The 27,040-nt window shown below is 42.4% G+C and overlaps 1 protein-coding gene across 4 annotated transcripts in view; it reads right to left on the reverse strand.

Moving 5' to 3' along the window:
• FYN (FYN proto-oncogene, Src family tyrosine kinase) overlaps positions 1 to 27,040 on the reverse strand; it is a 224,225-nt gene that overhangs the window by 196,446 nt on the left and 739 nt on the right. For 3 of the 4 annotated variants that reach the window (XM_009242160.4, XM_002817256.6, XM_063724954.1), the window contains exon 2: positions 1,382 to 1,422. The exons of the other annotated variant lie outside the window; for it this stretch is intronic. The gene's annotated coding sequence lies outside the window, so the exon portion shown is untranslated. The remainder of the gene's footprint in view (positions 1 to 1,381; positions 1,423 to 27,040) is intronic. 4 annotated transcript variants of the gene reach the window in all.

A 27,040-nucleotide genomic window follows, 5' to 3' on the forward strand; every position in this document is an offset into this window, starting at 1 on the left:
TGGCACAATACTGCCCTGAGGGGGTCCTGGCACCCATAGGCTCTTGCCTGCTGTGGACCTGGCCTAGTCCAGAAGGGTCACAGTATACTGGCCTCCCATAGGGGACAGCCTTTGCCAATCCCTGGCTTCCACAGCCAAAACCTGAGTGCAAGCGGATTCTAAAAAGGCTCCTTCTGCCTTGTCCTAACTAGAGCTGTGTTATTTCCCCAAGTTGCCCTGGTTTGTATGAGCTGAAAAGCCCATGACTAGCAGTAGATCACAGGCCATCCTGCAGAAACTAGGTGCCAGCATGAGGTCAAAGGTCAGGAGTTACTCACAATTGTTCTGGAACAATGTTTCAGATAGTATACTTCCCTAACTTAGAGACAAACGCGCTGCATTCAGAATGGCTCTAGTTCAGGAAGAAAAGCCTCTCTTGCACTCAAATCAAGATGAGAAATAACCCCAAGTCATTCTCAGATGATGAAGGGGCAGCCCCCAAGTGGCCAGGGATTTGAGGAACATAACTCAGAACAGCTGAAAAGTTACACCCAAGGCAATGTGGTTGGGCAGAGTAGTGGGGGCCGAAAAGGACGCCTGGGTGGCTAGCGAGAGCTGCGACGTCCAGCCTTTCAGTGGGGGAACTCAAGGCACCTGGGGAGGCAGACAGACCTACAGGCAGAGAAGGCTCAGCAAACGTTCAGAGAAAGAATGCATTCACAGCTCCTGACACCCCCTCCATCATGGAGTTTTTCTGGATAGCTCAGCCCTCAGTCAGAGCTTCCAAGCCCCTTCTGCACAGCTCTCAGATTGTACCATAATTACCTGAGTACTTGTCAGTCACATTCACTTTTGTCTCAACAGAGTCCAGCATGATGTCTAACACCCAGTAGGAACCAAAAAAATGTTACTTTAATGAAAGAATGACCTGCTACACAGTGGCTGCAATTCAAAGATACAGCTCAGGCAGAGGTGAGCAGCAGCCATCTGAGAGTGGAGGAAAAACAACAATGAATGGACTGAAAACGACCTCCTTGACCAGCCTGAGGATAGGCGCTCCCCATTCCTCCCCAGCCCGAAGGCTCCTCAGCCATGGGACAGCTGTTCCATTCTATTTCTGGGGTGGGAGCCATAACTTATAGTCAAAACATATGTTCCCATAAATTACCAGAATTGAGTGTTACAACTAAGGGAAGGGAGAAAATAGTGGGTCCACTAAGGGAGGTAAGATTTTCTTTCTATTTCACAAACCAGTTCCATCTCCAACTCGACTTCTCTCTTAGAAATCTATGGACTCAGAATTACAATCCCAAATTAAAAGTGGACTTCATCCTGGGTTCTGACAGGAAGCCCTTTATAATTCACAAGGCACTTGGTCTCAGTGCAAAACTTGCCAACTTACTTTTTCCACGTTTAGATCAGCATCCTGCTTCTTCAAAAAAACTGTAGAAGAAGAAAAAAAAAAGTGAGACATCAAAAGAGAACCAAGTACTCTCTGCCTACAAACCACCCACAAAGCACCACCATAGAATTTCCATTTGTTGCAGACAATCAACTTGCTCACAAATTTTTTATCATTCACACAATTGTTGCTAAGTCACAGTTGCCACAAACACCTGTCTGAAATTGCAAAGACCTGGCTTGTACCACCAAAGGAAGCCAGCATGAGATTTTAACTTTCTGGAATCAGGAAAGATAAGGATGGAGGCCTTGTGTACACACACACACACACACACACACACACAAACACAAACACACTTCCCTTTTTCAGAGTCTCTACAAGTCATCAATGGTTGGGGCACAATTAAAACTGAGTCTTCCAAGGTCTTACTCAATTTACCTCTTGGATTAAAACACCCCCGGCACCCAGCCCATACCTTCCCCACTTCCTATCTGACTGTGGGTGGGCCCCACTGTCAAAAAAGCCTTTTGGGGATGGCCCCTGGTTCCCAGCAGCTGGGGTTCCCCTCTGCAGGAGGTTTGCCAACCCAGCAGCCTGCATCAACTTGTCCATGGAACTCCAGCCCCGGGACTACCTCAGAACCTTGCGCCAAGCCCCTGGCAAGGCTGAGTGCTGGTTCTGATGACACCCATGCATGCTTCACATTAATTTTTAAAGTGCCAGGAGCAGGATGGCAGCTTTCCAGTTTGCTTACACGCTGTGCCTACAACTGGCCAATATTACGGTATTTCATTTATTATCTGCAATTTTAGCTGTTTGAATAAAGCTGCAGTTTTAATAAAGTGTCTAAAGAGAACAATAAAAATAGTTGAATGGAATTATGTTTACAACAATACGTTAGGGCAGAGAGCTTTGAGTTAAGAAATATGAAAAAAAGGCAGAAACAATTTTTCCTATCTTGTAGAGACTCTTAAGCTTTTCAATGTGACTCTTAGTATCTTCCTGATCCACGATTTAAAACACCCCCATCATAAATTACTATTCCCATCAAAACCATCCCCCATCACACACACACACAAGAATTTTTGCACTATTTGGAAAGATGTATAATTAACAGTAACATCTTTGTTTTGTTTAATCAAAGATGACTCAGAATAAAGGAAAGAAAAAATGACCATGAGGAAGAGAATTTGAAACTCATATATTGTTCTCTGCAGATGGGCATTCAAATCATGAACTCACTGGAGACGAGCAAGAGAACCACCGTGGAGGTGAGAGAGAATGTGCTAATCAGCATGCCACTGCAGCTCATGCCTTAGCAACCCATATCATCTTGCATTTCCTGGGTTCCGAGACATGCTGTCCTGTCCTACGGAGAAACCGCCAGGCAATAGATGCCTTTTCTTTTGGCTAACCCACTAGGGATCTAGACACTGCTAAGCTGTATAAAATGAGAATTATTTGTCCAGAAATTTTAACTTGCTTCCCTATAATCAGAAGAGAATAAATCAATCCTATGAGAACTCTTCACAAAAGGGAACATGTATAGAGTGGAACTTTGCCTTCTATTCTTGAACACTTCCGCAGAGGTTCAGAAAAGTCGTTGCTCTGATTTACAGGTCACAATAAGGAGATTTCTATTTACAAGGTGAAAGATTCTTTCATCAGCCTTAGAAAGACCACTTAGAGAATCATTACCATTTCCAAAGTAGGGAACAAACTTTAATACCCTTCTTTCAAGCATACTGTGTAATTCCAACAACAAAGGATGCCCAATTCACAAGATTCTGAAAGAATGAGCCTTCACGCTACAGCACTTTAGCAACCAGTACCAATAGGAAAACGGAAAACCCATTTGAAGCTGCTGACTCACTACTGCATAAGGAGTGTTATCCATCCATACGTATATACGGCATCATCCAATTTCTTTTTCAGGCTTACGAAACAGATGGAGTTAACTAACAAAAACAATATATACACCCATCATTCTGCAGCCATAAACCAAAAGGAGGACACCACAGCTTTAACTCTGAGGACTCTAAGCAAGATACTGAAATATTTTTAGAGAGCGGCTCCACTGTTTCAAAGATGATAAGGATGGATGCAAAATAGAATTGCTATCTAGAATAAAGAGTGGCATTTGCTTTTAAAACCACATATATCTTTCTTAAGGCTGTCTTTCTGAAAAGTTGAGAAAAAGTAAATGTTTATTCACAAATGTTTAAGTGAAATAGAGATACTTTTTATTTCAAAGACTCATATTTTCTTAAAAATCATTTTTTAAAAATTGACCAATTATCTTCCTAATTTATCTTTATTCTAAATCTGATTTTTTGAAGATGCAAGTTTTAGGTTTCCAAGACTAAGGGAAGATAGGCTTCTCCCACCCACACCCCCTGTGTGTGTGTGCATGTGTGTATAGGTATTATATCGATATGCATATGTAGTTACACAGACATTTTAAACAGTTGTCTATGCATTCAATGGTGGGCTTTGGGCATTAGGGCATTTTCCATGCTTTTATTCTTCTTGCTGAAGCGGTGCTGATGTTTTGTTTGAGAAACATAACTGAAGTGACCCAGATAGCCCAGTGGAAAAGGCTGATCCATTAATGTTGCAAATGTGTGGTCATCTGCAGGAATGGAAGCCAAAGGACAAGACCTTGACCAAAAATGAACTACTTCCAACTGTCTAGATCAGACCAATCCTCCAACATTGGGCGAACACACAGATAATAAATAAAACTGAGCAATCCTCAACTCTGAGCTCTCTCTTGATACAGCCATCCCTCCAGCTCCCCGTCACCCCCCTGCACTGTTTCCAAATGCCCACAGACATCTCCCTATGAACCTCATGACAGGGCAGTTCAGGCAGAGCAACCAGTACACAGTCAAAGGAGCATGGGCTGCACGCTTAGAGGCCTGACAGTGCTGCAGAACAGAGGAGTGGCTAGGAGGATGATGGCAGGCTGGAGGGAGAAAGGTGGGAAGTAAGGCAGAGGCCAGACTGTGAGAGACGGTGTACAGTAGCTAAGAAGGCAGCCAGAAGTAGCCCTGTACCACTGTGTTTTCAACCCGCCTCTATCCCAGGAAAGGGACGAAAAAGAAAGGCAGCCCCCAATAATTCCTGGTTCTGGGCTATGCCTTGTCATTGCAATCTCACCAACCATGCTGGGTAGCAACTTTCTCCTAATCAGCCTGCAGGGTCCAGATCAAAATCACTTTTTCACTCTTGTTTTCCTTTGCCCACACCCCCATGCAGGACTAGATTTCCTCTTCTCTGTGTTCCTATGGCACTTTGCACAGGGCCTGTTTCGTCATTTCCCTGCTAGACTGTCAGCTTCTTGGTGACTGGGACTACACCGAGCATGGCACCTGCAAGATACAGGGGCGTTTGCCATCTCTGGTGATGGCTGGAGGAAGGGTGAAGAGGGGAGGTGACGGAGAGAATTAAATCAATGGAGATCCAAACTGGAGATTCTGCTATTACGTTTACTACCACCCAGCAATTCTCGCTATTGAAAGAGATTCAATACATTAAGGTCATAACCATGTAACATACAGGATGAAGGACATTTAAAGGCCATGATGAATCCAAGATTTAAATAATGGTTCAGGATTTTGTCTGATTATTTTAAAAATGGAAGATTGAGAGAAAAATGAGGTATAATTTTCCCTTGCCATAGTATCTTCTCTATTTCAAATTCAACTCTTTTCACTACTTGCAAAAGATTTAAAATATTCATTGACCTGCCAAAAAACATCTGTACATTGCTAGACACATCTTCACAGATTTACATCTGAATGGCTTCTTTCTGCACCAATGATCATAGCTCTATTCAACCACAACTAAAGTGAGAACCTCACAACCGTACGTGGAGTGACGTCAGTGGTGACTGAGGATAAAATAGCCATTTGATGCAACTTCCATATCAAGCGTGTCCACAGGGACAAGTGCTCCTTCATTTATTCTTCACTTAGGATCCAAGGCACAAAAATGACCAGGCAGGGCCAGACTCTGCCATAATTCCAAAGAAGGCTGAGACATATACAGAGCACACACAGAAGCTCCTCAATGCTCTCTGGCAACGGGGCAGCCCCTGGCTCTCTGCCTGCAGCCCAGGAACAGGCCCACTCTCACAGGGCTCCCTGAGGCCTGTGCAGCTGCAGACAGACATGCAGTGTGTGGGACCATCCACGCTCAGGGTCTCCACAGTCTCCTTTGTGCCCAACAGCTGGGTTAGGCGCCTGAGACAGGACCCAGCTCAGACAAGGCCCTCTGTTGTGGGGCATTCCTCATTGCCTCGTTTCCCCAGGAAAAATGTATTTTCCTCCAACCATTCATTCTGGCCCCAAACTAGCTCATTCTCCTGTGTCTTGCTCCACGCACAAACCTTCTCCCAAGGTTAGAGATGGCAGCAACTGCAATTTCTTCTCCTGTCTTACCCAGTCCTAATCAAGGTACAGTGATATGTGCATGTTCAAAATGAGGGGCACAGGGCAGTGACAAACATGGTACTAGACATTGGTACTACCCCAAGGGCATCTAGGGGAAAGACTCTAGTCTAGTAGAGGACAGCAGAGGTGGCTGGGGAAGGCCCTGGTGTCCCCCACACTGGGAGGATGGCACAGGTCTCAACCAGTGCTATGTGTACTTTGTATTACTATTTTGTTCTTGTTTATCTTATGTAAATATTTATTTTAACTCATTAAAAAGGTAATACACGCTCATTGAAGATTTGGAAAATATGAAACCCCTGTTATGATACTGAAGCTTTTCCTTTTGGGCCAGTTTTTGTATGCACATACAAATTTCCACATTCTACCCCAGCACCTCCGCCTTGCACATCACGACTGAGAGCACACAACTTCTGACAGAGGCAACCAAAAGGGGAAGGGACCCCATAAAAACAGTGTACCTAGAACCACTAACTGCACGGTCTGTTTCAATTAGTATCATGATGACCACCTGATGATGCCCTTCATCCCTGACCTGTGAATTACTCTCTGCAATACAGAATTGTGGTCCACAGGCAGGGAGGAAGAGGCTGGCTTGGAAACCAAGTTCCATCCCTAGCTCTGCTATTTATCTGCTCTGCGATTGGGTGGGAGAGGGTGTGGCAAGGGTCACATATTTAAAAACCCCAGGGGCCAGGTAAGCAACATAAATGAATAAAGCAGGTAAGATGAAGCTGGGTGAGCTGAAGAGCCCTGCTCCCTCCAAAGAAGACAGCCATAACACTGCTTGGGCAGGCTGTTATCATTAGAGAAGGTGGGTTCAGTTTTACCAAACCTTCCCTTTTTTTTTTTTTTCAGGAGAAGCTGGAAATCTCAGCTTTTATGTAATACTGTCCTATTTAAAAGTGTTAGTTTACATTTTTAAAACGCACCATGTGGCCCAACAAAACATAAATGAGGGTATGTATGATCCAGCCCATAGAGTGGTTTGCTATCTTTAGAAGTAATAAAAAGGTACATGCCTCCGTTTCTCCTTCTGTTAAATAGGAAATTGACTATCTGCTCACCACTGGGGATTTATTTAAGAGCACAGACGGGGTTCCATTATCATGTAACAAAATAATCCAAATGTATTCAGATATACAAAGCAGGGTAACACGTTCCCTTATATTTCTTAACCATGGTTGACATAAATGGGGCTTGATGTGGTGTGGAATTATTTGAAATGTACACTCATGCAGTTAGCTTCTAAATAAACAAAAGAAGAGAGCTGCAGTAGACTTAGAGAATGAGGATGTGACCAGCTGGTGATACTGGATCAAATGGTGGAGTGAAAGCCAGACCGGAACGGCTGTGATTTTTAACAAACACCGTGTGGAGACAGGTAGTATTGACAACCCTCTCAAGAAGAACTGAAATAAAGGGTGGTAGAGAAGTGGGGTGCTGGCCAAAGGAGAATGGGGATTAAGAAGAGTGCATCCTTTAAGATGTATAAACTTACAAATGTTTATATGTTATGGAAATTATCTCATTTTAAGGCAAGCAAACAAAAAGCCCAAGTACCAACTGAAGGAACTGTGTCAGAAAAATACGAGACTGTGTTGGGTGCAGTAAAAATTTTATTAGTAAGAGTTAAAAAAAAAATCCAAAATCTAGTTATATAGGTTTTCCTAAACAAGAAGCCAGGAAAAAAAAAAAAGTCCTTACTACAACACACACTGCCCTACATTTTACACTGTGCCATTTCTGTATTTGTCCTTTTTAGCCTACTTCTATCACAGTCTCTCTTTGCTAAAATACATTAGTTGCCATGGAAACGATGTCATAGTGTGTAAAACCAGTTACTGTCCTTGGAAAGGCATTCATGATAAAATTGAACAGTAGCACGTTCCACAAAGAGAAGCAACAGAACCAGTTGTGCAAGAACACAACAAGGTTTCACAACTGTGACTTCAGAGTATTATTCCTCTACCACCAATATCATAGGTCTCTGAGAATTGCATGAGCTTTTGCGTGTCAGTTTTCCCCAAAGCACCCAGAGCAGCACCTTTCCAAATGTACTTAAAAAGTCTCTGATCTAATGTTGATGAAGACAATAGATTCCCTAGAATTCATACTTCCAAGAGGTGGGGAGGGGCTGGAACACCACAGAATCAGAATGGTTTTATGCATCGTAAGACTTCCACTAATGGAGAGGATCCAGTCCTGTCATACATTCTGCTGACCAATTTTGTTATCAGAGATACAAATCACATTTGGAACACAGAGATTTGGACTTGAACTTGCTTACTGGCATGGATTACCAAGACACTCCTTTTTTTCTTTCATCAATTCAAAGTAAACCAAATCATCACATCAAGAAAACACATTGTGCAACTCTCACGTCCCCTTCTGACAAAGAAGGCACATAGCCAGGTGTATGTTCCCTGGAAGCTTAAAATCTAGTTGGGGACAATCAGGCAAGAGCACAAACGGCCTCTTGCTTGGGCTGTGGCAAACAGCTGGATTTTAGCCTAACTGCGACAGGATGACATCAGAGGAGCAACATGATCTCATAGAGATTCTTTTAAACATATGAATTTTTAACTTTAGAGACAGGGTCTCACTGTGTCACCCAGGCTGGAGAGCAGTGGTAAGATCATAGTTCACTGCATCCTTGACCTCTTAGGCTGAAGCAATCCTCCTACCTCAGCCTCCTGGGTAGCTAGGACTACAGAAGTGCTTCATCATGACAGGCTAATTTTTAAATTTTTTGTACAGATGGAGTTTCACTGTGTTGCCCAGGCTGGTCACGAATTTCTGCCTTGAAGTGATCCTCTTGCTTTGTCATATAGATTTTTAAAAGCTCATTTAGCCATTGTGGGAAGTGGAGTTGGAAAGATCAAGACTAGAGAAGGGCAGAGTCCAGATAAAGGAGGGTGGAAAGCAGATGGAGAAATGTGATTTTCTACTCAGGTTGACAGTGTCCTTCCCTTTGTCTGCAAAAGTGCTGGTTTATGCCTGTTGTCCCAGCAGACAGTCAGGTTAAGCACTTGTTCAGATGTTTCACTTCATAAACCAAGTGTTATTATTGGTTATATTAAAATACACCAGGATGGGTTTTGTAACCTCCAGTTTGCACTTGCAGCTTCTCCCATACCTTGTCTACCGGTGTGTGAGACGACTATACAGTGAAGGGAATGTTCATGTTAACATGTGATTAAAGCTGAAAGATGACCAATGACGATCCATTTCTTTTCCTGTCCCTTTCCAATCGTGGTGTAAGCAACACCTCCCTTTCAAGGACAACGCGCAGTATGCTCACCATAAAACAAAGAGTACTTGGACATGAGCAGCTAAGGGCAGCTAACTGCTTCCAGATTTGATTGGTAGTGGGAAAAGTATTCCAGGCCACTGCCTCCGCCAGACACTAGATGTGCTGACCATTGCACTGTGACCCGTGTTGCAGCCTGAGATGCACGGAACAGCAGTCAGAAGGGTGAATGGAAAACACAGAAAGTTATAGGTTAGGCATACATGAAATATTCACAGGAAACCGATCTGCTACAGATCTTTTAAAGAATTGTCTGAATGCTCTCATTTCAGTGTTTTTGTCATTTATTGAATGGTTATACTATTTTATTTTGCAATATACCTTTTGGCAGCGATGAGCTAAAAAGAAAAAGAAAATGCAAGTTTAATAAAAAATTAAGTACCAAATTTCTGCTTTTCAAGAAAGCAGATGATGAACATAAATTCACACAAAATGCTTGTTGATACTTACTATCCATCATGGGAGCCTTAGTGATATCACTGACTACATAAACCACAAGTCACAAATCTGCTAAAGAGGCAACAGCAACTACTTCAAATGTTAATAATGATCCTTAACTACGTTAAGGAAGATGATTTAACATATGCAGCTGCAGAAGGTTTACTAACATAGCACTCTAGGAGACATTTCTTTTGGATCAAATGTCTGTTGTTCCAAATTGATTTTGCTTATTTTTGAGCTCAGGTTTTTTTGCGCATATATGAAAAGTGAAATGATGACTTTAATGTATTAGCTTCATTAGCAGAAGAAAAAAACTTCACCAACAGTTAAATTATTCCAGTTTTATGTTAGTATTACCAGGTGTTTTAAACAGAAAATCAATTAATTCAAATAATTTTTTTTCATTTATCTCATGGGATCAAAATAAAGCTTGCGGAAGTTTATTTTGTCACAGGTAAAACGTCTCATATTATTGTAAATTGTAAAATTGTAAAAAGTTCAACACAGGAGATGAAATGATTTGATTTTGCAGGAATAATACAAATTTTGTGATGCTAAAAATAAGGTTCTTAACTAAATCAAGAAACCTATGGTGCAGAATGTTACTTAGAATGTGTTATGTCACATGCATAATTCATAACTGCATTCAAACAAGTGGCTATATCCTATCGAATGTAAAAACTGTAGAGGTAGAAATTAACTAATAGTTATATATACCCAATTAGAAATATCCCAAACTTTTGGTGATAAAGCCAATACTAAATACAAAAAACACTTCAACATAGCAGTACGTTCCTTCTCTTTTGTCCCCGTCATCATCAACTGGGTTTTGTTAATGCTTGAGAAATGACTCTCTATGTCAACCTGGGCGTGCCATAACGGTATCATAGACAAGTCCTTTAAAAAGTTTGGGTGTATTCTGTTCCAAACTAGTTGGAAGTCTTTGATCAAAGCAGTGAATGAAGCACCAAAACACTTCAGCTTTTGAGGCCTGTAGCCAATTGCAGTTATTGAAAATAAGGCTTGTAAACAGAAGATGCTCAAATTTATCCCAACAAAAGCAAAGGAGGAACTGAACGCATTGCATGATGAGAACTCACTGTTCAAGATTTAATTCTGAAATTCTGTTCTGATGTTTTGTAGTAACTTGACTTGTGGCAATCTTTTGATGGAATGCCTAGTTTTAACTGGATACATTTATATTCCATATCAGAATGGAGTGAAACTGAGAAGGTCTGCAATTTTATGCCATCTAAATTTGACAAAACATTTGAAAGGACCACAGAGCAACTTAATTTCATAAGTTTTGTCTTATAAAAATATTCGTTGAAGAATTCTGAATGAGAGAAAAAGATCTGTGAAAATATTTGGGTGAAAACAGTTACACATTTCAACATTTTAAAAACTTGTCTAAGAAGAGCTTCCATCGAGCAGAATTTGTTCAGAGCTCACCAGGGACTTTGCATCTAAGAGCTATTTTCTGAATGAGAAATATTGTGCTGTACACATACAAGCCAATCAAATATATTAATTTCAAATACTAACTATAAACACAACTTTGAAGAGATTGGAGGCAACTTTATTAAGAAAATTAAAAACAATTCATTCTTCATATGGAGTATCACTGGCATAGGTTAGTTAAAGACATTGCTAAAAAGTTGACTAATGGGAGTGAAAAATAATTACTTATGTTATTATTTTATAAAACTCAGATAATATAAGATTTTTTAAATTTAATCTATATGGACATATGTTTTTAAGTTTTAAAAATTTTATTTCTGAAAAGATTCTGAAGAGAACTATTTTATAGGTCTAACATATTTTTTAAATGTCAGTTGATAAATCAATACTTTTCAAATTCTATCAATTTAATTATTTACTGACTCTTTTCAATTTAAATTATGTGGTTCTCCATCTCTAACTCTCTTGGCTCCCCCCCGACAGACAAGGTAAAAATATGAGATGTATTTATGTTTTGAGAAAATTTGCTAAGAGTATCACAATAATTTTCTGATAAGAAAATACATAAGCAATATCCAAACAGGCAACTCCCCACCTCACCCCAGAACACCCCCAATAAAGGCACACTTTTAAAGCAAGCCTGATGATTTCCCTTCCAAAATTACTAGGTATTTCAGAAACAGCAGGTTTTAAAATACATCATCTTAAATGCAGCATCATCCTCATATGAATGTCAAAGAGAGATGAAATGCGATTAAAAAGAGCTGTTTTTTTCTCCCCCTCTCTCATTTGAGTGTTCTGGTAACTACTTACAAATTATACTTGGAAATGAATCCTTTCATAAACTGATACTTTATTTAGCACATGAGAACTGAATAAAAATGAAGAGCATTTCCCCTTGTATTTAGAGACATTTCTACTATTCACCCTGTTACCTTTACAATATGGAACTGAAGGATCACACACAGTAAAAATTCTCCTCTAATCTCCAGCATCACAGTACATTCATTAGAGAAAGGCTTGAAATTCTAATACTTTCCACTGACCTGAGGCCCCAAGGCAACTGAGGTCCTTCTCAGGGAAAAACTGCCACTAGCTAAACAATGGGAAGCCAGAAACCCCACACCACCTTGAAACATCAGGTGGAAAACTCTGCCCCTTGAGGACAGAATCTCACACTTCTTGCCCCAAATGAACCTAAGACAGGTATACTAAGTCATGATTTATCAAAAGAAAAATGGTATACTATAAGAGTATAGGTAAATTTGTCACAAATAAAAAAGTTTAAGCAGTTAAAATACAGCCCAAATGCAGAGTGGCAGGTTTGAAATATACACTTACTACCTAACAATATAAAAAGATGTTACTTTATTTCTGCATGATTGAATTCAACTTGATTATGATCATTGCATTTCTACTTATGGCAGAAAAAAAAAACAATCTTACTCGTTACAGGTAACCTAGTGGCTTCAGAGTTAAAACTTTAGTTGCTTCACGGCAATTAGTCAAATTGAACTCACTTCAAGCTGCAGGGCTGTGTTCCTTTCTTCTCCTTCTCCCCAGGGAGATTACAGACCATCACAGTGATGGGGAGAGGATCCAGTCTAAGTGCTGGCCTCTGGCCTCTGTGGGATGTCTTGTTCCTTTGTCATTGGGTGCTGGCCTGGTTTGGCTGATGTAGCTGGTCAATACTTCACTGGGGCTCAGTAGTATCTGTGGCCACGTCCCAGCCAGTCTCCAGCAGGGAGACTGGCACACTTCCCTTCTGTGCCCTCTCTATTCTAACCCTAGATATGTCAGTACCTTTACATCCACTCAAAGGCATAAGCAGGACTGTCGGGATTTCCCCATGCCATGTACAGGTTTTGGGGAACTGGGAAGGAACACCACCTCAGGGCCCGTTTCTACCTAAACACGCCCCACTGCACGGCAAACTACAAGGTGGTTTCCTTCCAGAGTTCCAGAGAGGAGGCAGGGCACCAGTGCTCTCTGCTTACAGGGGGTTGCTCACCTACCTGGGCCTTCTATCATCTCAATAACCCTGTAAACAGAAGCCCAGGACAACTGGGTGCTAGATCTCAGTGACCCATCCATTTCTTAACCCTGGAATCCTCTAAATCTCTGCAAGCTCCTCCTACCAACCCAGGAAGCAATTTTCTCCTTCTTGGGCTAACGGGAATGATCCTGTAGCCTCCCTCCTCCGTGGCTTAATGTACAATATATGCCAGGCCTTCTGAGATTTGGCTGCTTGGAAACCACAAACCATTTTTCTTCTAACAAAGCCTGTCTCTTTTAAATGAAGGCTTGGGCTAACTCTGTTCTCTGAAACAGGCTTTAAGGGCCTGTTTTGGAAGTCAAAAGCTGAACAATGTCTTCTTTGTCGTTGACCATGTTCTGTCTTCCCCTTGAAGTGATGGAATCTCTAGCTTCAATGGGGGAGACTCCCAGGGCAACAAGAATTAGGAGGAAGGGAAAGTAAATTGAATACCAGTTCAAAATATTATTCCCACTAAACTAGCTGCTCATAATGCAAGGTCTCAGAGGTCCCAGAACACTTACCTAGGATTAAAAAAAAAAAAAAAAAAAAAAAAGTGCAACACATTGACAGGTCATTCGCCTAGAAGATACCATTTATACCACTATACATTTATATTTGAACCAAGGGCAAGGGGAGCCTATGGCTTTCTGTTTCTTGAGTTCTTCCTACCCAATATCCTCAATCTCTGTTTTACTGTTGAGTGGAGGTCCAAAACCACCCCTGCATCAGCATCATTTTGGAACTCTCCACTTCCCTGGGTTTCCTCAACTGAGGGCCCCCTCACCTTTGTCACTCCTCTTCCGTACCTGCTGTGCCCACTCATCACATCCCTGAGGCCTCAGACCCTTCCTTATCTATCACCTCCAATCCAAGCTCACGCCCCTTCCAGCCTGAATACTAGTTTCAGCTGATTCATATGATGTTTTCTTTAGTCTCTTAGAGCAACCTATTATTCAACCCTACGCCCAACTCTAGGTCACCGCAAGGCCAGATTTTTCATTCCAAAGTGACAAGTATTACCAGGCAGAGTCACAAAATTGGGCTAAAGGGAACTATAAACATACCTGCGAATTCCAGTGGGGCCTCACTCCATAATATTTTTTATCCATCTATTTACACACTATGCTACAGTTTAGTGGCTGGCTGAATTTTTTCTAGATTCTCCAAGCCCACTCTCCCTTCTCCAAATCTCTCAACATGAGATGACAGTTCAGCCTCCAGTTTCACAGAAAAGTTCCAGGACACTCCACTCCTTTGAACTTCTTTCTTCTTACATGCAAATTTCACTGTATCTTTATTTATCTTGCAGTAAAAGTTAAAAATCACACAGGTAAAGTACATAGCACCATACCTGCCATTTAGTAGGCATGCGATCTTGTTTTGTTCTTGTCTGTTCTCTTTCCCTCTGAGTGACTGCTACTTTCTATTACTTTGAGGGTTATAGTGGGTTCAATGGTGCCAACCCCCCAACCACAAAAAGCAAAAACAAAAACAAAAAACACACCATGCCCATCTGGAACCTGTGAATATGGCCTATTTGGAAAAAGGGGTCTTTGTAGATGTAATTAAGTTAAGAATATCAAGATAAGAATATCCCATATTAGGGCTGGCCCTAAATTCAGCGACAAGTTTCCTTGTAAGAGAGGAGAAGGCCATGCAATGACATGCAGAGGAAAATGCCCTGTGAAGATGGAGGCAGAGATTGTAGTGACATGCCTACAAAGCCAAGGAAAGCCAAGGTTTGCTGGCAGCCACAGAGAAGCCTGGGACAGAATCTCCTTCAGGGACTCCATAAGAAACCAACCCTGCCGAGAGCTTGGTTTCTGATTTTGGGCCTCCAGGACTATGAGAGAAAATGTTCTCTTGTGTTAAGCCGAGTTTGTGGGAATTTGTTATGGCAGTGCCGGGAAACCAACAGAAGGTCTAACTTTATTAAGATCTCACCTCCACCAACTCTTCACCAATCTCCTTCCATCCATTGTTCCTTCTCGCTCCTGCCTCACCAACACCTCTCTCTTCAGTGGATCATTCCTGCATGTTCTAGCTCAACCATGGGCTAGAAACCCCATGGGTGTTTTGGTGGGGAGCACAGAGCAGGAATCTTCCCATAGCAGCAGTTCTGGATCTCAAGTGTGTGGAAGGAAGCCCTGTTCTGGGGATGGGGGCCAGGGTGGTTCATTCCCTGGAACCAGAACCTCTGTCACAGCTAGAGATGTGAGGATCAGGGAAAGCAGTAGGGCTTGCCTTGGGCACCCCAGATTAGGGACTCTTCCCCACATGGCATGTTGGACTGGGGTACAATCAAATAATGTTTAGGGTTGCAGTTTTTTAAGTGCCAATCCTTCTTGGATCATACTTATAAATAAATTAACCAGAACCTGTTCCTTTCCCAGGAGCTGCTGGCACCCACAGAGGCATCTGGTTCTGTTCATTCTACCACAGTCCTTCCAGATTCTTCCCAGCCACTCCTCATCCTCACAGGTCTTCATTGAGTAATTCTCAACCTCTAAGAGAACAACCTCTAACACTTGGCAGTCTGAAATCAAGAATCTGTTGAATAATGACTATGGGAATTACATGGTCAACCACACTTATATGAAAAGAAGGGTGAGGTGTGGACATTGTCTATGCTTTGGCCCTAATGGACAGGCAAGATTAGAAGTAGGGCCATTGCATTTTCACCCAAGGAGGCAGAACATAAGGGGGAATCTAAAACGTGCAACCAAAATCTGGATTCTAAAACATGACTCCAAGGATCCATCAGTGCAGAGGACCCAATGTATCACCTGCATGAAGAAAAGTTACTTAAGATGCATCTCATTCTAGAAGTACTGAAAACACATGTAAAACCTCCCAACTTGGAAGCTTAGAATCATAACCAATGAGCATTTAATAAATGCACAGTGTAGTATCACACAGCACAAGGCAAATTTAACAAGGTTCACTCTCAGCCTTCTAGAAACTTGCTACTGAAAATGGACAACATGGATGCTGACATGTACAAAAGAAGGTAGACATGAGCAGAATGAATAAATACATGAAGTGATAACATTATATGCCAGCAAAGGGGATAGTACATTTTGTCAAAGTGCCATGTGATCTCCCACATTTAAGGTGGTGGTTGTGGTAGTGGGGAGGTGGCAGAAAAAGCACTTAAATACTAGACAGCGTATGGTTAAGCAAGGAAAAAAAATCCACCACCGCTTCTCAAAGATCACAATAGCATTTCAAACAACAGTAAAGCACCAGGTACCTCCCCTCCCCTTTTCAGCTGCAGCAGTTGGCCTACATCCACAGAAAGTGTTCTTATTGCTCTCTATCCCAGATACATTAAACCTGGCATCCAGGAGAGGACTAGGCAGGGGCAGCCATTAACGAGGAATCACAGCGAGCTCTCACAGGCAGCTGAGAAGGCTCTTCATGAACGCAGACCAACACTGCCTGTTGTGCTGTTTTGAGTTTTGTTATAGAAATGACTCCAGGGGTCCCTCCCCATGACCATGGAAAACATTTTATAAAGCTTGTTTTCAATCGTTCTTTTGAAGGATATACAAACAAAGGCTATAGCTGAGCTGTAGAGTTAAATCATTACTTTGTAGGGCCTTAAGTCTGGGACAGAACCCTCTTCCTATGCTAAGGAGATTCTACTACAAAGTGAACAAAATCAGTGCATGGAGAGGAAGGCACTTCCACAGCCAAAACTGGGCTATACATGGCAGAGGCACTCAGTTAAATGTTGCTTTGTGAGGTCCAGGAGTGGGTAGGTACATAATACTTTCAGGCCCAACAATACTGGCGGTCCATTTGGCTATTGTTCTCTCGCCCATCATTTATTACTGTATTCCTCCAATTTCCTCTAGATTTTGAAGAATTCTGCATTTTCTCCCTGCTCTTGGATGTCATTTCCTTTCTTTTTTAGTGAAAATCTTGTGGATGAAAACCTGATGGCAGAGGGCAAAGAAGTAACTATTTCCCCAATCACCCTAAATTTTTAACAGAAAGCTCAAGATTACAAACAAAAGATCTTCAAACACATATCATTCTCAAAATGAAATGGTGGTTTCTAAAACAGTCTAGGACAGTTAATGAACCCAAACTGTGTCGTGGGTCAGTAGGGAGTAAATCTTGTGCCACCAGAACATACAGAAGCTCAATGTCCAAAAAGATGCCAGCCTCATAGCGCAGATGCCCAGAAAGCCAGCTGCACGTTCCAGTGCCTTACCCCAGGCCTGTCTAAATGAACACTGCTGAGTATCCACACTGTGAATGACAGTGTGCTACGTGCCTTAGGTGGACAGTCAAAAAGGGGAGCAGCAAACATTTTTGCATATGTGGGGCCAAGTATGTCTGGGAGAACTGGATTCTAGTCTAAGCTAAATTAGTAACTGGATGTACCAACTCAGGCAAGTTGTAAAAACCTTCCAAACCCTGAATTTCTCATATTGAATTTAATTAACAATGTCAGGCATCACTTATTAGGAGGCGATTGAGAGATACAAGTGTTCAATGCAAGAGAATAAAGAGATTGGGGGAAGCTTTCGAGAGCTGGGATTCCAGCTGGGCCTAGACAGGTGAGTAGAATTCTAAGGAAAGGGAAGGAGGGGGGATTCCGGGAAAGGAAAACAAAGGCCGGAGCCATACTGCCAATTAATGAGATGGTAATGGGCTTCTGGCTAACCAAGCATTAGCATCTGCTAAATGAGGTGAGCCAGGATGACTAAGGAAGAACGTAGATACTACAGAAGGCACTGAAGGCCAGGCTAAGGAACCTGGTCATTCTGCCTCCATTCACTGGGCTGTTTAGTAAAGGGACAGGGCCCAAGAACCAGTATCTACATTAGCCGGCACATCCACAGTGACATGGATCAACACCTCCTCACTCAATCTAGGAAATATGAGAGTGAAGCCAAACTAGACAATAAAAGGTGATACCCTTCAAACTCAGAGAGCAACTAGAGAAACCATTAACAGAAATCGGTGCTTCCTAAAATACCCTTATGCGCATGTATGTGCCTAGGTACAGGCAACACATCACACAATCTCTAGAACATAAAAATAAAATTAAAACAAAAATCAAATTTCACAAGTGACAACATTTGAAATTGTTATTGCTTCTAAATAGACACGACATTTGTGTGGAAATGAAGGAACTTGTTGGTGTTTATTTGCCTTTTCAGTAGAATTTAAATTGGGCAGGATTTCACAGAAATACAGATTCAGTAACTTTCTGGGGATTAAAAGAAGAAAGGATTGGGAAAAGTGCCCTGGGCTTTGTTGTGGGAAAGGAGATCTGGCTCATTTTTAATTTTCCATTAAAGCCCTACTTTTCAATATAAAGCAGATGGAATCCTTATACAACTCCATGAAAAGCCTACTATTTTTGGATACCTCAAAGATGGAAGCTCTGAAGAAAATGAAAGTGTTTGAATTCATCAGATAAAATCCCACCAGCATATTCAAAAGGCACAGGTACTTAGAAACCTTTAAATTACAAGTTAAGAGGTCTTTCTGTGCGGATTTATGATCCCGGGCCCCTCTCAAGCTTCGGTACTCTCTGACTCTGGCTGACTGATGGTTTATACCACTTCTCCGCCTGCTCCCACCACTCTAGTTGGGACTCCCTACGTTTGCTTCCTTCCTTGTCTTCCAGAGCTGCCTGCTGACTCTTCCCTTCTCACTGTTGTTCCCAGATACTGAAAAGATGACAAGCGTTCAGCCCTGCCTGGCCCATATCCACTGAATCCAAATGAGGCCTGGGGATATGCATTCTATGAGATCTTCAGCATATTTGTGCTCTTTTCTTATTATGCGATAAGACCTGGTTCAATATACTCTGTTTGTCACTCTGCTGGGGTGGACAGGAGAACAAAAGGGCTGATGTTTACTGTGCAGAGTCTGTGAGATACTGGGCTGGGAGCTGCTGGGTACCACCTCCACCCTCACAGTTTACAATCTCATTAAAGAGATGGCGCAAATTTAGTGTGAAGAGCACAGATGTTGGAGCCAGACTGCTGGGTTCAGATCCCAGCTCTGTCACTTACTCTGTGATGCTGACTAAATCACTTAGCCTCTGTGACTCAGTTTTTCCATCTTTTAAATGGGATAATAATGGTAGTACCTCCTAGAATTGTGCTGGGTGTTATGTTGACAAATCAATCATAAAATAGAGTCCCTGACTTCCAAAGAGCTCACAAGTCAGTGGGAAAGGCCAGTGCCTGCCCCACTGTCCTACCCAGCTGGCTCCCTCGGCCTTACAAATCAGGCTATGATGAGGATGATGATGATGAGGTGGTAATCAGGTGCTCTGGGAGCCCAGAGGTAAGAGAGATAGGAGGGCTTCTCAAGAGGCGGTAGGTTTTGAGGGGAGTCATCAGAAAGGGTGAGACTTCCACGGTGGGTAAAGTGCCTCTGTATCCTGCAACACAGGACACAGAAATAACTGCAAAGCAAAGGCAAGGAGGCAGGGAATGAGGAACCACAGCTCTGGAGCAAAAGCAGGAAGGAGTTTAGCAGTCACACAGAGCTGGCTTCACTGGTTATTAGCTGTGTGACCATGAGCCATTTGCCTCTCTGAGCTTCAGTCTCCCCATTTGACTAATGGGTATAATAATACATGCCTCCTAGAGTTGCTGTGATTAAGTACATGACTGTATGTAAGCACCTAACACATGCCTCCGAGTTCAATAAAATGGCAGGTGCTATTATTTCTATGGTGTACTCGGGGAGGAGTAAGTAGCTGTGGTATGCGCTCTACTTTTTTACAGTATCACAGAAAGGAGAATACAAGGCCAGAAACAAGTAGTCCTCCAAAAAAGCTTTCTGAGTGCAAATAAGCAATGAGCTAGGACTTTCCCATGGTACTTTTTTCTTCCCCAAACTCTTACAGTTAATAGGTACTCAATACATATTTGCCCAAACCAACCAAGTGCTGCTTGAGGTCATGGGTTTACAAGGGCAGAGTATGTGATGATCTCTGCTTCCTAAGTATACCCAAGAAGGAGACCCAAGTCAGGCTTCACTTCCAGAGGGAGGTGCACAGCAGGCTGTTCTGGAAGCAGGCTGAGACAAATGGGAAAGCGCTCTCATCCAAATATTACAACAACTCGGAGTCTTACAAACATTGTTAAAGTTTCATGAGTCAGTAAGCATTATCTTTTCCTCCCACGTTTTTATTAGACCATAAATCCAATTCAATTTATATTCTTCCAGGATTACTGCGTTCTAATCAAGTCCACAGTGTCACTTATTCCTAAGTTGTCTATATTGCATGTCACCCAAGTCCATTTGGATAATACCATTCAGGCTTCTCATGTGTTTTAGTAGCTAAAAATTAGATTTGCTCAACTAGAAACACTAAAAAAATTATTATAGTCCTCTAAATAACACAAATCACTCTTTTTTCATAGAAGCCAAATGTGTGAAAGTCATAACCCATAGTTTTTTCTTACTTTATAGTTCATTCTACCTTTAGAAAGTCACGATGACATTCTGAAGTCAAACTCAAGGGATTTCCATTGTAAATAGGTTAAAATTCTGGTTATCTGACTAAAAGAAACCGTTTTACAGGGCTAACTTCACAATGCTTTCATGTTTTCCATTCTCAAGAATGAAGGTGCTACATTTCCTACTAAAAATGCTGTTTTCAATCATACCATGTAAGTAAATTTCCCACCTTTTCTAACAATTTTTGATTCAGAACTGACAATCACCCAAATCTCTTTCTAAAATATTCAAAGTTTCCTTACATGCACACAATATATTTTCATCATCCCTTCCCTAAAGCATGTATGTCATATGTGTGTATATACACATACACACATACATATGGATTAACAACAGCAGCAAACACATAGCTTTTCCTATGTGTAGGACACTGTTCTGAATATTTGACATGTATTAACTCACTGAATCCTCACAGCAACCCTTTGAGGCGGGAACTACTATCTCCATTTAAAGATGAAGAAAAGGAGTCGCAGAGAGACCAGGTAACTTGGCCCAGCCCACACAGCTGGAAGGGGTCAAACCCGGACCCTACCCCAACCTCATGCTTTTGTTTTGTTTTGTTTTGAGACAGAGCCTCGCTCTCTCGCCCAGGCTGGAGTGCAGTGGCACAATCTCGGCTCACTGCAACCTCTGCCTCCTGGGCTCAAGCGATTCTCCTGCCTCAGGCTCCCAAGTAGCTGGGATTACAGGCCTGTGCCACCACACCCGGCTAATTTTTGTATTTTTAGTAGAGACAAGGTTTCACCGTGTTGGCCAGGCTGGTCTTGAACTCCTGACCTCAGGTGATCCACCTGCATTGGCTTCCCAAAGTGCTGGGATTACAGGCGTGAGCCCCCGTGCCCGGCTCCAACCCCATGCTCTTAACCACACCACACACCTGGGCTGAGAGGTGTGAAACCTGGTGACTTTGCCATCTTGGACAAGTTGCTTAATCTCTTCATTTAACTTCATTTTTCCTCACAAGTAAAATGAACATGTTGACTACATGATCTCTAAGATTCCATGGCCTGTGCCCATGAAAAACCGCAAGAGTCCTTCATGGTTGTATGTTCTGCAGGCTTTGATATGTGTTTTTACCCTGGTTGGGGAGCAACAGATTTCTAGACTTCTCCCCCTCTAGTTCTCCTGATGCTGCTTTGGGCAGGTTCAGATACCTTCAGTGCTAAATCCAACTGCATTTTTTGTTCTTTATGTTGCTCAACTCTGAGGCTGGTCTAGTACTCCGCAGGCTCCTCTCCCATTCTGGGCCTGACTCCTCCTCTGTTCCTGGGCTTGCTCTCTGCCCTTTCTGCTATTTCTACTCCACACATTCTTCCTGGGTGACCTCACCCACATCCACGGCTTCAAGTATTTTGTAATTTGCTAACGAATTTATATTCAAGACCTAGTCCTGGCTGGGCACAGTGGCTCATGCCTATTATCTCAGCACTTTGGGAAGCTGAGGCAGGTAGATCCCCTGCAGTCAGAAGTTCGAGACCAGCCTGGCCAACGTGGTGAAACCCCAATAATTAGCCGGGTGTGGTGTTGGGCGCCTGTAATCCCAGCTACTCGGGAGGCTGAGGCAGGAGAATTGCTTGAACCTGGGAGGTGGAGGTTGCAGTGAGCTGAGATCACGCCATTGCACTCCAGCCTGGGCAACAAGAGCGAAACTCCGTCTCGGGGGGAAAAAAAAAAAAAAGACCTTATTGGACTGCTTGTCTCCACCTAATTTCCCAGAGAAATTCTTTTCTGCCTACCCCCACACCCTGTTTACTGCTCTCTAATTCTGTCTTTTTTGCTCCATCTGCACCTCCTTTCCTTCCATTTAGACCCTCATCTACTACTCATTTAAGTTTCCATAACTACCCTCCCTGCATTAGTTCTGCCTGCCCTTGGTCAAAGGCCCATACTGTGGCCAGATCTTTATAAAAATATAATCACATCAAAGCCACATCTCCACTTACAACTCTTAAATGGCACTCAGGATAAAGTACGTACAAGAATCTTTCTCAGTTTCTCCTTCAGCTCTGTCATTTCCCTTTGTCCATCTCTGTACCACTCCAAACAGCCCTGAACTAACTGCAGTTCCCAAAAGGTCTGTGCATTCGCCCTCTGGGCTGTTCTTTCTGGGACAGGGAGCTTCCCACAACACTCACCTAGCCATCTCTACTCATCTCGCCTTCAGACCCCTCCTCCTCCAGCCTTCTCTGCTTGGCTATCCCACTTGCCCACCTCTTTTCCAGGTTCATGCTCCATTCTGTGCCCTCTCTGGCATCCTACATGGACCCCTAAAATCACAGCATTTATAACATTGGTCGGAGACTCCTTTATAGCTCTGCAAAACTAGCAGGTAAGTTCCTTGGTGACAAGATCACATCTCTTTTGCCTTGAACCATCGAATTCATTGTCTGGCAAATAGAATATGCAATGAATGAATGCTGTTAAATGAGTAAGTATGTAGACAATTCATAAACTTATACAGACCTAATTGTGTACCACAGAAAGACCCAGCTTTAAATAAAGAATCACACAGAGTAAAATTATTTCCAGTATCGACATGGCTTGCTTTACCATTGCTTAATTTAATTTTGTATTTCCCAGGTAAGTAGTAGATGAGGGTCTGAATGGAAGGAGGGTAGGGATGAATATTTTATTTCTATTTGGCTATAAAATTATATTTCTCATCAACCAAAGTCTTAATTTCTAAAGCATTTCAGTCACCCTCCCTTATGGCACGTAACGTATTTTAATACCATCATTACATGTAGTATTTCGAACATTACCTAGTGGCTAAGGGCAAAGGCTTTGGAACCAAACTAATTGGACCTGAATTCTGACTCTACCACTTAGTAGCTGTATGATCTTGAATTAGTTACTTAACAAGCTACTAAAGTTTGCTTCAATTTCCCATCTGTAAAATGGAGATTATAAGTGAAACCATTTCACATTATTATTGTTAAGATCGGAGCTTAAACAGTGCTTGGCACATAGTAAATGCTCAACAAATGTTAACAATTATTAATTATTTTTATCTCTTCTAGTAGACCGTGAACTTCTGAAAAGCAGGGACAGCAGAAGTATTCATTTCCAGGACCTCATCTCCCCAGTGCCTTGCACAAAGTAACATACTAGGCTAATGTCTGCAGAACAGATGAATATAATGAAGTATTCATAGCAAAAAAAGTACATTAACAATTATGATGGCTGGTATGAATGGAATTGCTCCAACAATTTGGAAGCCTGTGGAGGACAGGGACCACCCAGAACACTAGAACCCTGCTCCTGGAGATTTGGAAGCTCACTTAACCTCCGTGGAATATGCAAGACTCACAGACAAAGAGGGCAGCTGAGTGACGGAGGAGACCCATGTGGGCCTGAAGAGCTGGCTGGCTGAGCCTCCTGCCCTTCCGTTAAGAAGCTGCAAGGCCTTGGGGCAAGGAGTTTCACCTCTCAGGCTAATTAATTTCCTCTTCCAATTAAAAGGGAGTGGGACTGTGATTTCTTTTTTTCTTTTTGAGATAAGGTCTCACTCTGGAGCCCAGGCTAGAGTACAGTGGTATGACCTCAGCTCACTGCAGTCTACCTCCCAGGCTCAAGTGATCCTCCCACCTCAGCCTCTTCAGTAGCTGGGACCACGGATGCATGTCACCATGCCTGGATAATTTTTAAAAGATTTTTCATGGAGACGAGGTCTCACTATGTTGCCCAGGCTGATCACAAACTCTTGGGCTAAAGTGGTCCACCCACCTCAGCCTCCCAAAGTGCTGGGATTACGGGTGTGAGCCACAACATCCAGAAGGAGTGTGATTTCTAAGGACTCTCCCAGCAACTTTGGGAGTCTACAGAATGACCAGATGAAAAATGAGGCCAAGAAAGGTGCTTTTGGAGTAAAAGAACCACATCAAAGTCAACACGGGAAGCATCAGATGATTGTTGTTATCACATGGGATTATTGAGTAGGAATTAGCAACATTTGAAACACAAAATTTGAAACATGACAAAAAGTAAGATTTTTGAAACATGCTTAGGATGAAAAGATCTAAACTTATAAAATCAAAAGAAAAGCAATGATGGGTGTCCACTCTAGGTTTCTATTTAATTCCCATTAGCCTATAAGTTTCTTGAGGGCAGTGAATGTGCCTTGATAAGTGGCAGTGTTTGACAAAGCTGTTCAATAAAAATACATTTATTCTGTATCTTTTTTCTGAGCACATGGCTAAACTACATTTCCCAGGCTCCCTTGCAATTAAATGTGGCCATATAACTAGCCCTCAAGTAAAGAATGTGAGAGGAAGTGATGGTGTCACTTCCAGGCTAAGGTATTTTAAAAGTGGGTGTGCCCGTCTACTCTGTTGCCCCTTCTGTAAGCTGAAACAGGTTACGATGGTAAGCTATGGGATGGTGGAGCTACAAGATAGGGGTGTGGGACCCAGAATCACTGCATGGAGGAAAGCCACCTACCGACCAGAAACATGAATTTTTGACTATTAAATGAGCAAGAATAAACGTCTATTGCTTTTGAGCCATTATATATTTGCAGGCCTATTTGTTACAACTGCTAACATTAGCCTAATTGATACAGGTGTTGAGCACATACCAAAGACCTAACTCACATTTGTTGATTGTTAAATGAAACAGAGTACCCACTAAGATAAAACTTGGTAGGAAACAAGATAAGTAAGATAAGGTTCCTTTTATCAATGTGCTGACCAAAATTAATGGTGGAAATAGACTCATGCCAAACGTAATGCCTGCTGCCAAAGTTTGAAACCAAAACATGATGATTTGTTTGGAAAGGAGAAGATGGAAACGGCTTCACAGAGGAGATGACATTTGAGCTGGGCCCCAAAGGTTAAAAAGGACTTCAAGCAAGTCAGATGGGGTTGGAGATTCCAGACCCAGGAGAAAGCAGAGTGTGCATTTGCTCACATTCAACCTTATCATTAAGTCTCTTAAACTTGGTCAACAGAGTGTGAGTTTATGTGCTCTGGCTTTCCTTCCTGGGTCTGGCATCAAACAAACGACCCTTTGTTTTTACAGTAAACTCATTAACCCTATTGCTTTTTTTAACGTAAAAAGTTCCACGATGAATGTTCTTAAAAAGTGCGTAAGTAAATATTTAATGAATCATAACTCTTTTCTAATAAAATTACTGAAGACTAAACCTACAGTTCGGTTACTTATAATAGTCGAGGAGCCATACTTTTAGGAAAGAACGGGTTCAAGTTTTGACAATATCGATTAAGCATGTAATAGTCACTGGCTTACAAAACGGAACATTAAGCCCCTAGATTTACATTATTTCCTCCTTAAAAGGAACATCAAATGGTTTAGACTTCAGTCAAGATTCTCTACAGCCCCAGTTTATAGCCAAGTGGCCCCAAAGCCTCAGATAGTTAAACCACTTCCTCCAAAAGTCTGTGAGTCCCTTTATCTGAACACAGGGTACCCATGGAGCAGGGACTGGGGAAGAAGACAGTACAAAGGGTGGAAAGTATTGCAGTTGCTTGGGTGGTGAGAAAGGAAGTGGGCGTCCCAAGACTACCTTGAAGCAGGCAAGAGGCAGTCTGCAATGGTCTTCCAAACGCTAACTCTAGACCGTTTTATCCACGTCCCCACGTATTTACTTCAATAAAAGGGTAAAACAACATCACTGGGCAGACAGGATTTCATTTCAAAAGACTTCAGCACAGTGCCCTCTTAGACTTGAGAGAAGAAGCCATTCAGGCTGCCTCCCTCTTATCAAAGACCAATTTAATTCTGATTCAGAAACAAAATTCTTGTGACCCCCACACCAAGCTACTCTACCCCAGCTCTTAGTACTTGTTCCCAAAAGGAGAGGGGAAAGAACGAGGGGACGGGAAAGCTACCTTGAAAGTAAAGCAACTCTTAAGACTGCTGGAATAACTGTCCCCTTAAATCTAAGAAACACTGCAGCTGCCAGTCAACACCACCGGTCTCTGAACACAGCAAAATGCCGACACCTGCCACCCGGCATCTGGGGGTTCTTTTATTTTTTGGTAAATGTGGCAGGAAAGACTCAGAGATCAACTGCTTCATGGGAAAGAAAGGGAAGCTCCAGGGAAGAGAGACAAGAAGCATCGTGCCTATCCTAGGGTACTTTGTGTGTCTCCTCTCTATGCACTGAAAGGGCTCTTTGTGTCACACTCACACTCACACACACACACCCGGCGAGTCTGTGTGATTTATTGGGGGAAGGAGGGGCAAGAAGGGTGATTTTATTATCTCTCTTCCCAGTGAGTCCCAGCACATCTCTGCCTGGGCCCAAGCTCGGTGGCCTCCTTCTGGCCCAGTCCCCTCCGCCTGTGGCCGCAGAGATAACAGAGGGGAGGAGCCCAAACAAAAACAGCCATGGATCTAGGGAAGTAGAGAGGAAATCCAGCGAGGGAGCCGGAAAGGAAGGAGAAAGGAGCTGGAAGGAGCAGAGGGGTGGGGGACAGAGGAAG

Source organism: Pongo abelii, chromosome 5 (genome assembly GCF_028885655.2).
Source record: "Pongo abelii isolate AG06213 chromosome 5, NHGRI_mPonAbe1-v2.0_pri, whole genome shotgun sequence".
NCBI lineage: Eukaryota > Metazoa > Chordata > Mammalia > Primates > Hominidae > Pongo > Pongo abelii.